At 31.5% G+C, this 12370-nt stretch overlaps 1 protein-coding gene and 4 long non-coding RNA genes across 8 annotated transcripts in view; 3 read left to right on the top strand and 2 right to left on the bottom strand.

Moving 5' to 3' along the window:
• LOC123696966 (lysine-specific demethylase 3A-like) overlaps positions 1-12370 on the top strand; it is a 132273-nt gene that overhangs the window by 88922 nt on the left and 30981 nt on the right. The gene's annotated exons all lie outside the window — the stretch shown is intronic.
• LOC123696971 lies at positions 948-2636 on the bottom strand. The gene is made up of 3 exons (XR_006752161.1): positions 2464-2636; positions 1761-1880; positions 948-1187 (listed from the first exon to the last, which is right to left on the bottom strand). It is a non-coding gene; the product is annotated as an uncharacterized LOC123696971 (long non-coding RNA).
• Positions 2958-3715, top strand: LOC123696970. The gene is made up of 2 exons (XR_006752160.1): positions 2958-3205; positions 3529-3715. It is a non-coding gene; the product is annotated as an uncharacterized LOC123696970 (long non-coding RNA).
• Positions 5115-6320, top strand: LOC123696967. The gene is made up of 3 exons (XR_006752158.1): positions 5115-5244; positions 5399-5572; positions 5907-6320. It is a non-coding gene; the product is annotated as an uncharacterized LOC123696967 (long non-coding RNA).
• Positions 6540-7444, bottom strand: LOC123696968. Its single transcript, XR_006752159.1, has 2 exons — positions 7044-7444; positions 6540-6709 (listed from the first exon to the last, which is right to left on the bottom strand). It is a non-coding gene; the product is annotated as an uncharacterized LOC123696968 (long non-coding RNA).

Below are 12370 nucleotides of genomic sequence, written 5' to 3'. Positions count from 1 at the left end.
CTTGTTTTTACGTTCGAGGTAAACTTACTTTAAATGTAGGTTGGAGGAACTCGTTCTGTTTACATTTAAAGGGCGCCAGCGTCGTATGCCAAGTCTTAAGTAAACAGCGATACTAACATTATCATATAAATTACAACGTGTAGTCTAATAATGATCAAAGTAACCGGTTGTTGTTGATCATTAAGACGAAATACAATCGTGTTTGTGCACCTTTTGGGCTACGCCCCCTGGGTGGAGCATAAGAGCGCGCGGGACGCTTCACGAAAATCCCCTCGCCATGCCACACAACTGAATAGATGACGGAAACATACGGAACTAACGGAGGTTCAATGAACTTTACTTAAATTCTTATATTCGCGCGGTTAAAGCCGAGTAAAGCGATCCGGCAACGTCTTTTCGTTGCCGGACCCATCGGACTAGAAAAACGACCTTTGTTCCTTTGCACGAAGGTCGATTTTTAATTGGTACAAGTCTGGTTACAAAAAGTGAGCTTGCGACTAATTTATTTTATGATGAAATGATTTGTTATTGTTAGAATTGTCGCTACCTATATAAGTTATTTGAACATCTTTGTAAACAAAATATTTTATAGTTTTTCGTCATGGGGACTTTACGTACAATATGATAATAAAAATACATAATAGACTTATGCTATTTACGTTTGGTTTTTTTTTTTACATAATATATATCATATTTATTGAAAAAATCAATAACAAAAAAATATTATTTACAATTTTGATTTTTTTTTAATAAATATATCCGACATTTTGATATATTTAATATCAGATATATGATATACTAGCTGTTCCCCGCGGTTTCACCCGCATTGCTCCGTTCCTGTTGGTCTTAGCGTGATGATATATAGCCTATAGCCTTCCTCGATAAATGGGCTATCTAACACCGAAAGAATTTTTCAAATCGGACCAGTAGTTCCCGAGATTAGCGCGTTCAAACAAACAAACAAACTCTTTAGATTTATAATATTAGTATAGATAATAAGATAGAATTTTGACATTTGATATATAATATAACATAACATAACAGATATTTTCGAATGCTGGTTTTGGTACTATTTTATTGTTCCAATGTTTATCTTCTTGATACGACTTTCATTTTTTCTTCTTCACCTTGTTCCGAAAATAAATATGTTTCTTGCTCGTCATTTTGAGCTGTCCTTGTACATTGTGCTGCTGAAACAACCACAATAAGTTATAATAGGAGAGAATGAATGAAACGAAAATTCTGTATAACAAAAAAAGATTTATAGAAAAATTCATTGATAAACCAATTATAATACCACGATTATTATAAAGATACTTTCATCACAAAACTAGAAAAAATTGCGCAGCTGTGTACGTTCCTTTGTCGCTTTATTATCCTAGTCCGTAATAAACTCGATTGTCGGCGTCATACACAGCAAACTTTCTGAGAAAATCGTTCTTTTGTTTGCAAAATTTTACGGTTGACCGCAATTAGTATAACAAGTGCTTTTATAAAAATTAGTAAAATTTCGCAGCTGTGTCCGTTCATTTATCGCTCTATTGTCCGAGCTCGTAAAAAAAGTCGACTGTCGGCATCGTCATACAAATTTTTCAAATATTTTTTTATATAAAATTTACAAGTAATTATGCTTATGCATAATATGCATAAAAACAAATTTTGGTAAGTGGTAACCAGCCAGTGATAACTTACACTAGTCTGAAATATTTTACTATCTTCAATCTTATGACTTATAAATAAATAACATAAGATAAACTTACACAAAAAAGTACTATATGAAACTGTCTGAAGATCCACATCAGTTTCTGGTAATCATGGTTTGTCTTTTATTGCGTCCTGGCTTGCAGGCTGCTCATCGGATTTTTCGTGGTCGCGCTTCGCTGTTAGAAATAAACATACATACACAAATCAGTAGTATATTTATTGGAAGATGAAATCTCAAAAAAAAACTAAAACATTACTTATCTATTCTATACCAATAATAAAATCCATACTTCCATACTAATATTATAAATGCGAAAGTAACTCTGTCTGTCTGTCTGTCTGTTACTCAATCACGCCTAAACTACTGAACCAATTTGCATGAAATTTGGTATGGAGATATTTTGATACCCGAGAAAGGACATAGGCTACCTTTTATTGCGAAATATGTACCACGGGCGAAGCCGGGGCGGACCTCTAGTTATAAATAAAAATAAAGACGGAGTGCATAAAATTATAAAATCTTGATTTGTGCGTTGCTCAATTCAGACTTAGTAAACATATAATACTCCAAAAAATTAAAATAATATTTATTACTAATTATTACAAGTAAAAATAACTTTCAAATTTTGATTTATGCGTTTCTCAAATTAGACTTGTAAATATACCTAGTAATCAATATATTGGAAGTTGAAATCTTTAGACTTGTAGCGGCCGAAAGACATAATAAATATAAATAAGCATGATAAACATCAAACTTACCTATTTGGGTTCAATAACTGTAGTTTTTTTATCTGCTTTCGCAACATTTTCTTCCTAATGTTCTCACCATCAATGTTTTGGCCACCAAAATTCACCATGTTTATGAAAAACTTTAGTATCACTAACACTAAATCACGTATGCGAGTAGACAACGGCACCGCGCGAAAAAGTTGTACAGGGGGGTAACCGGCACCTTTAGAATAACAGTCTTATTATGGGTACGTTTTGTTGCGTTCACAAAATAATCTTACTTTTTTGGCACCGGGACCTTCTAAAACATATGTAAACCAATTGCAACAAGACTGTTTCGAGACGTCAATCGAAAAATTGGAACCGGCACACTCTCTTTGACATTTAGCATTCTTGATAAAATGTCATTAATGACAGTTTTTAGCAATTTTAGTAAAGTTGTAAATATGGAACTTTTATAACATTATTTTGAATATTATTAAAAGAATACACATCAAATTTAAGTGAAACGTAGGTATGTAGTTGGAAATCTATTTAATAAATGAAGCTTTTAAAGAAGATAATACATTTATTATATTAAAAATGCAAAATTAACATAACTACATCGGGTTGTTCCAAGAAAAGGCTTCAAACCTTTTGATTTAAGAAGAATCGTGTAAATAATTTATTATTGCGAAGTGCGCAATCATCACGAGTCTCTATGAGATATGGGGGCATCATATGAACAATCTGAAAATACAATTATAACCTATCTGTGTAAGATAAAAGTAATGTAAGTACCATACCCAAGGCAAATCTTAAGAGTATATTTAAAAATACGTTTATTTATGTACACATTCTCCACTTGTTATTTCTCTATATAATAAAATGCAACCCTACATAATCTCTAAACATAAATTTTATCTAATACTTAATGTAAATCTATAAAAGATTGTTTATTATTTCTTCTTGATTCAATATATTTTATCATATTGTTATATTATTTATGTAATAAAACACTTAAAAGTAAATCTACACTCAAATGCACTACCCATATTATACTTATGTTAGGGATCTCATTTAATTTTGAGAAATAAAACCATTATTTATTTCCAGATTCTACAATCAATTCCGAGCACTAGGGATAAGATTACCCAGCGTAACCACATGGATGCATTGATAGTATTCAAGAAGCTATAAAGTGCCAGCGCAACATGAATATATTTTTTTCAATAGGAAGCAATATCATGCTTTAAATGTATTAGTGCAATTAAAAACATATTTTATAAATCCAAAATCTTTATTTAGTCCTTTTTATTTATAATTGACAAATCATTTGTTCCTTTACTTCTCTTGATAACATTTATATATAAAAAAATGTAATAAAACATGGAATTATTTGAAAATAGATTCAATTCTATTTTGATTAAATATTAACTAAAAACAATTAGGTATATTACTCAAATCCAAATTTGTAAGTAAATAGCATATTAAAAAGACTCTTGATTAAAAAAATAAAGTCTTATTTATAATACCAGCTTTTAAAACTTAAAATGCAATAAACAAAAACTTTATATTTACATCGCAATGAATAATTCCTACACTAATAGTTGGTATTTATATTTTTATTTTATATTTAAATCAATTATTGTATTTGCATAATAAAGAGTCGATAAATCATTTAAAAACTTGCAGTACTTATGTATACTTTTAATTTCATTTTTATTAAACTTAAAATGAAAACAATGTACTATATTAAGGTACAATTAAATTTTTACATTTTCAGATGTATGATACAAATATGAATATTTTAAGTGTAGACATGGTGGCGCCTCCCCCAACTTGAAGTTCTCACTACCACATGATCATCTCCCAAGTCGGTACTTCCTTGTTCAATGTTTGGGCAAGCCGGCAATCAACACAACTGTGAAAGATAAATTGGATTTAAACTGATTGTTTGTTGCTTTAAAATTTAATAATTACACTTAATATGTGTGTAAAACTTTTATTATTAAAGGGCTTGTCATGGAGTATGTAATTTTAGATGTTTTTTTTAATCAATGTCGGTATAGTTTGTTAAATAATAAAAACTTTATTTGTTAATCATTTTTCAAGTATTTTAACATTTTAGTTGTTTATCTTGCAATTCTTAATATTGTATTAAAAAAAAAAGTTAAATGTGTAGGTGTGTTCCTTACAAAACTGTTAATATTAGTAGCTTCTAACCAAACATAGACCAAAGCAACCCTGCTTATAAATTAATATAAATATTTACTTTTGACCAGCTGCTCTAGTTTTTGTGAACTCCCAAATCATTTGCACTTAAACTTTCAGCAGAGAATTCTATCAACTTCGTCTCATCATAACTTTTCAATATTGCTTTTTCGCACTTTCTCATTTATCCAGAGATGAGATTCACATAATTATTTAAGTTTAAGTTTATCTGAAATTTTAGATAATAATATGAATTATGAGGTCAGTGACATGACATTTTGATTTTTGACGTTTAATGTTCGATACAAATCATTACGACTTGGCCTAAAAGCCTCGTAGCCAAGCCATTAATCTTAAAAAAATAGACAAAACTTCGGAATTCATTCGCTCATTGGACATTGTAGGCAATCGTATAGTAATCATGTTTTGAAGGCTCCCGGTACCAAAATAAAGTAAGATTATTTTGTGAACTCAACAAAACGTACCCATAATAGGTTGATAATATAAAAATGGCGGTGTCCTCGTAATAATATCTAAAATTTGGATAAATCAAATTGAAAAATTGCGAAAGATAAGTAATGCATGAAAGAGGCATGAAAGAGCAATTGAAATAGCAAGGTAAGATAATAAACGAGTAATAAATATATTATATCTAAAACATTGGACGATTTATGATAACACAGATATATTTTTACGAATAAAGTATTGGTTTTTGCATGATTTCGTCTGTTTTGATTATTGTTAATTGAAGTAATTTTTATTTAACTTGCAGCAGAACATTGTGCAGAGTGCGCGAAGCTCCCTGACCCTGAAGTTACAAAGACAAAGGTACATAAATAACTCCCAACGAGTTAAAAGTTATGCTGAGACGAAGTTGATAGAATTCTCTGAAAGTATAAGTGCAAATGATTTGGGAGTTCACAAAAACTAGAGCAGCTGGTCAAAAGTAAATATTTATATTAATTTATAAGCAAACCTATCTGTTTGGTTAGAAGCTACATATATTAAAAGTTTTCTAAGGCATTGTACCTACACATTTAAGTTTTTTTTAATACAATATTAAGAATTGCAAGATAAACAACTAAAACGTTGAAATACTTGAAAAATTATTAACAAATAAGGTATCTAACAAACCATACCGACATTGTTTAAAAAACTTCTTTTTAGATGTTTACATACACCATGACAAGCCCTTTAATAATAAAAGTAAACATATTAAAGGTACTTATTAAATTTTAAAGCAACAAATAATCAGTTTAAATCCAATTTATCTTTCACAGTTGTGTTGATTGCCGGCTTGCCCAAACATTGAACAAGGAAGTACCGGCTTGGGAGATGTTCATGTGGTAGTGAGAACTTCAAGTTGGGGGAGGCGCCACCATGTCTACACTTAAAATATTCATATTTGTATCATACATCTGAAAATGTAAAAATATAGTACCTACATTGTTTTCCTTTTTACGTTTAATAAAAATGAAATTAAAAGTATACATAAGTACTGCAAGTTTTTAAATGATTTATCAACTCTTTATTATGCAAATACAATAATTGATTTAAATTTAAAATAAAAATATAAATACCATTAAACTATTAGTGTAGGAATTATTCATTGTGATGTAAATATAAAGTTTTTGTTTATTGCATTTTAAGTTTTAAAGGCTGGTATTATAAATAAAAATTTAATTTTTTTTTAATCAAGGGTGTTTTTAATATGCTATTTACTTACAAATTTGGATTTGAGTTATATATCTACCTAATTGTTTTTAATAAATATTTAAGCTAAATAGAATTGAATCTAATTTCGAATACTTCCATGTTTTATCACTTTTTTTATATATAAATGATATCAAGAGAAGTAAAGGAGCAAATGATTTGTCAATGAATAAATAAAAAGGACTAAATAAAGATTTTGGATTTATAAATGTTTTTTATTGCACTTAAACATTTAAAGTATGATATTGCTTCCTATTGAAAAAAATATATTCATGTTGCGCTGGCACCATGGCTTCTTGAATACTATCAATGCATCCATGTGGTTACTCTGGGTAATCTTATTCCTAGTGCTCGGAATTGATTGTAGAATCTGGAAATAAATAATGGTTTTATTTCTCAAAATTAAATGAGATCCTTAACAACAGATTACATAATCATAAGTACAATATGGGTAGTGCATTTGTGTGTAGATTTGCTTTTATAGTCTTTTATTATATAGGCAAATAATAACATGATAAAATATATTGAATCATGAAGAAATAATAAACAATATTTTATAGATTTACATTAAGTAGGTATTAGATAAAATTTATGTTTAGGGAATAAGTAGAGTTGCATTTTATTATACAGAGAAATAACAAGTGGAGAATGTGTACATATACAGACGTATTTTTAAATAGATTTGCATTGGGTATGGTACTTACATTACTTTTATCTTACACAGATAAATCTGTAGGTTACCTATATTGTATTTTCAAATTGTTCATATGATGCCCCCATATCTCATAGGGACTCGTGATGATTACGCACTTGTTTACTATTTACACGATTCTTCTTAAATCAAAAGGTTTGAAGCCTTTTCTTCGAACAAGCCGATGTAATTCGCAGTTACGAAGTTCTATTATTAACCGATAACTGTCAAATTGTCAAATAGATCGCACGGTCCCAATAATTGAGTGAACTATTACGAGTGACGTCATCAAAATTGCTAGAAAAACAAAATCAGTTTAACGCTGCAACAAGCTTGCGTTAAGGGTGTCACGGTACGAAAAGACATAGTAATGTTATAATAAGCTTGCTATAAGAGATGCCGGTTACCCCCCTGGACTGCTCTCTAAGACGCGTTAGCGTCGACTAACAGGAGGCGGAACGGCGGAAGCGACCGGCCTACGCGCAATTTTGTGCTCATAATTTATAAATATATTTTTTTTAAATTACTGATGTATTAAATGTAAAATCTAATCCCGCACGTCTCTCAAGAATTGAATGGAAATGGATGTGGATAAAGTTTCATTGATATTACTTTACCATTGTCCAAATGAAATTGATTGACCGTTTAATTTTTAGGAAACTTCACAACGTTTTTCTATCGAGGCAAATTTTTTCAATCGTGTTTCGGTTCCCGCACGTCACTAGACAAACTCTTCAATTAAATAAATCGATAAATAAAAAAAATCAAATTGGTAGTTTTTGAAGAAAAAAATTAATTCTTCGTGAGCTCAAAACGTCTGTTTTGGGTCTCATTTCACCTTAATTTAAATAACAATTGCCAAGATAAATATAAGCTATTGAAATAATAATATAAATTTTAATGACGACAATATTTCAAATATTCTCCTACCTTTTACGTTAAACACAATTTCCTTGTAATTAATAAAATTGTTAAATGTATTTTTGTTTCCCTTATAATATTTCATTATAATAAGATACTTCAAAGAATCGATAACTGCCTATAGTTGGGAATGCGTCATCACGAGTCTCATAAGTTTGTATCTACATGTACATATTATCACGAAATGAATATTCATCGCACGAAACGCCCCGAAACCATTTTATGGCGGTACAAGAACCGGTCTCTCGATTTTTTGTCGATGTTGTTTAACTCGAGATCGTGCGTCCAGGCAATTACGACGGTTATGCTCGCAACTTTACGATAGAATGTATTTATAACCGACTGCTTAATAATGCGCGATCGTAGCTCGGACGGATATGATTAATCTGATTCGAGTATTTATTACTACGAACACGTTCACTCGATATGACTCGATGGTTTTATTGATGCAGAAAACAGGAACAGCGGTGGGACGACATCACGACGCCGAAGCGACGGGAGAAACAATGAGTCTTGTCAATCAACTGGCACAATAGATGTGACTGTTAATGGTTTTTGATTAGCCCGTCGAGTCATTCTATAACAATAGCCACTTACCAGTTTCCGCATACATTGCCCGATAATTTAGAAGCACATTAACCTTATCGGTGAAATAAGATAAGACAGAAGCAACAGAAGAATACGTTAATAATATTTAATCCAATGGACAAAAAATACCTCCAATTTATGATTTTAATACCAATAATCAGATACAAACAATATTAAGTGGATAATGAACGGAAAGACATGATATAAATGAAGCATTTGAAAAGCAGATTAAATTATAGATAAGAAATTGAATCTAACGATTATCGATATACACCCGATAACTTTCTACGGTTATCATTGACGTGTCATAATTTATAACACGTTCAAGTAATTAAACTGCATAAAATAATAGTGGAACAATGCGACGTGAACATGATAAAGGTCAGATGAACGAGTCGGACCCGTATTTCGTGTTATCATCGCACAACTATGAAAGTCGCCGGTGAAAGTCCACGTCTAATTCGCTCGACCAACAAATACGCTCGTGACATAACGTATTCAAAACCGGTTTGCGTCTGATCTCGCTGGATTTTTATTACTATTATTTAGTTCAACATAATAATAGCGGACGTAATATATGTGGGATCAGGGTAGCCTACCTGACGTTCCCATTGTATCCATTTTATCTTTTTCTGGAGACAAGGGTCGGCTGTTATATAGATAAATAAATTAGTAGCGCCTTTTGAAAGGATACTGTTATTCTTTTTACCTGGTCCGGTGATGTGGCATTTTGTCTCGATCGCTTTTGTTCTGATTCGGCTGAGATTTGAGATTTTTTGCTGACCGTAATTTGCACATTTTCATGTAATAAAAAAGTGGAATCGTATATAATTTGGCATGAATATTTTTTTCCATACAATTTTTAGATTGAGTCTAGGTAACAGAAGTATAGTTGGTTGTTTTTATGATGCTAGTGAAGTCAACGAGGTAATCCGAGGCGACGATTATACCGTTATAATTGGCGTGCTCCCGCACTCGTCGTTGGCAAGTCGACGGTGTGACGGTTGCCTTTATTGCATTAATGAGGCTGTATATCAAAGGTTCATTGTCCTGAAGGAGGATCTAACGTTGATATTTATTTATCAGTTTCTGTTTAAAGCTATCTACTGGAATCGTAAATAAAAATACATTTCTGTGAGAAATATTCTTATAATAGAACAAAGTCACGTTTTTCATACGTGCTTGTTTATTTCTTAAAATAACCTTTACCTATCTATAGGACGTATCACGTAAGACAGTACTAAAAAAATGTATAAAAACGATTGGTATTTACTATTATTTTTCAAATCAATGACTAATGCCACTTTAAGTCTGAGATTGACTATAATTATTAAATGTGTATAACTAGTTACTTACAAGTTTTACAAACTCAAAACCAGTTGTTTCGATGGTTTATAGTAAAAAGGTAATTGTTTTATAATTATTATAAATGACAGTGCTCTCATAGTCATGCGCAGGAGCATTGTTCTCGAATCTCGATTCACATACGCCGACCCCGGCCGGCGACCGGTTTCCACTGCAGTCTACAGCATGATATTTCGCATGACTTTCTATTGAATGTTAAGTTGCCAGCTACCGCTCCAATGTTCGCAGACAATTATATCGTAATTTTAACTACTTCAATTATACTGCGTAATCAGTCAAGGCAATTAATATAATATATTTTCTTCGTCAATTAGCTTATATCTGTATTAAATAGGGATTTCATCTCATGTAATATTCACTTCTTTAATAATAATATTCCTATCGTCGTTAATAATAATATCCACAATAAAACAGAAAAATGCCAAGCAATGGTAATGGAATAATACCACAAAATTATGCTGAGATATTTAGCAGTACAAAAGATCAATTTACATATTTTAGACCAGGTAAAACCGATGTTTATTTTGCATCTTTCGAATTTTATTAAATTCCAACGTTGTCGTCATGCCTGCTGGTTTTTATTATTTAATGTGTATCAACTTTGAAAAGCTGTCTGGTTTGATCAAAAGATCATTGAATATTTCTAATAGCGTTTAGTTTTTAAGAACATTTACCTTTAGATTAATATTTGGAAAGAAATGTAACAATTACGTCAAGTAATTCAAAAGTATGCATAGTTCAGGGTCAAAATGTTTAGAAACTTCCGCGGCACCTGCTCCGCTCTGAACTGGTAAAGCGAGTTTGGACCTCAGTTAAGTTATGAAACATTATTTATTACCGAAGTCATTTTGTTCGGTTGTGCAACGGATTATGTACCGGGAATTTGGAGCGACATACTGTTCTTTGGTATAATAGTTGATAATGCGACATCATTAGTGATCAATCTTATTTCAATACCAATGAAAAGTAGGCATCAACGTTACTTTGAAATTGTTATAAAACAGTATCATATTACATCATCTCGAAAACTCTTTTGCAACAAAATGTTAAGTATTTTGTCACAACTCACAATGTCATCAAATAAGTTCAATTAGCTGAATTCTTTCTACGTCTTTAGATTACATAACCTCGAAACACTTATCGGACATCATCGCATGAATAGCTCCCTCTCGGCTAAATATGGACATTATGGCACAATGGAGTACGATTGACGTATTTCTGACGTTACAACACGATCAAGTTACTCATTTTGTTAGGTTTCGCTTCAAAGGAGAAAGTTATATTTTTGTTTCGAGTCTCGCCAAGTTTAATATAAAGAAAATATTCCGAGTATTATGGAGTAAATGTTATCCTCCTGTTATAATTTTAGAAATTCGATAATGGAATTCTATAACGAAAGAAAACATATGATCAAGATTTACTCAAAAAGGCATTTCAATAAAGTACCGTGTTTTAAATAACAATTCCAAAAGCAATGTTGTTACTTTATCCGTTTTAGGCATCAGCTGTAGATTGGAATCGATTCGAATGATTCCAAGATGGCCGTGGTCCACGAACGTAGGTGGCTACTTTCTCCTAACGGGATCTGACCTCCCCCCTTCGCCTCTTGTCTGCGCTCGCGTCGATTCGTCCGCGGAATTACCATAATGTTAACAGTGTATGAAGTAACTTTTTAACAATTGTTTTGAAGTTTTTTTTAATGGCATGTTAATTGTAGCTATTTTTTTAATTTATGTCAATCGCCACATTTAGCCAAGACTATTATTGAATGATTTTGATTTATGAATATAAAATAAATTTTACCCAATTATTATTATATTCCAACATATAATATTTGCAACATATTGCTTTGTCTTTACTTGCCAGATATCGGCGCCAACATTTTTGAGATAAAAATTTAAAATATATATATATTATACATACATGTCATTATAAATATGTATTATTTACATGTCAACACTCAACAGTTTAACTAATATTACGCTGTGAACTCGTGTTGTGAACACAAGTTTCCTTTGCACAGTAATATCCGCTTGGTAAGCAAGTATTGTAGGTTCCAGTGAGCTTATATCGCCCGAGGGCACTCGCAAGTCAAATAAAAGGTCGAGCCACGATCTTTGACGCTCGACAAAACTACTATCGCAGACGGCTTGTAAATATAAAAGCGTATCAAATGTTTCATTGTGCGATGTAAACATTGAGCACACATCCATATCAAAATGCGAGCAAATAAACGATTTTATTTTCGTGCGATAACTCTATCGGTCACTAATTTATTATTCTTGGCCGTAATAAGGTCATCCGAGCAATGAGACTTGTTATCAAATATACGTTGCTCATAAAGTAATCCAGCTTTTCCAGCGTTTAAAATATAGTGATTTATTATTATGAATGCTGCCATTCTCAATCTACGCCACGCCAAAGAAAGTTTTGGCATTCAGCCAAATCGTGTTGATGTTCCGAGAA

The sequence above is a fragment of the Colias croceus genome, chromosome 13 (genome assembly GCF_905220415.1).
Source record: "Colias croceus chromosome 13, ilColCroc2.1".
NCBI lineage: Eukaryota > Metazoa > Arthropoda > Insecta > Lepidoptera > Pieridae > Colias > Colias croceus.
The sequence above is the reverse complement of the archived record's forward strand: the minus strand, read 5'-3'. Positions and strand labels throughout refer to the sequence as shown.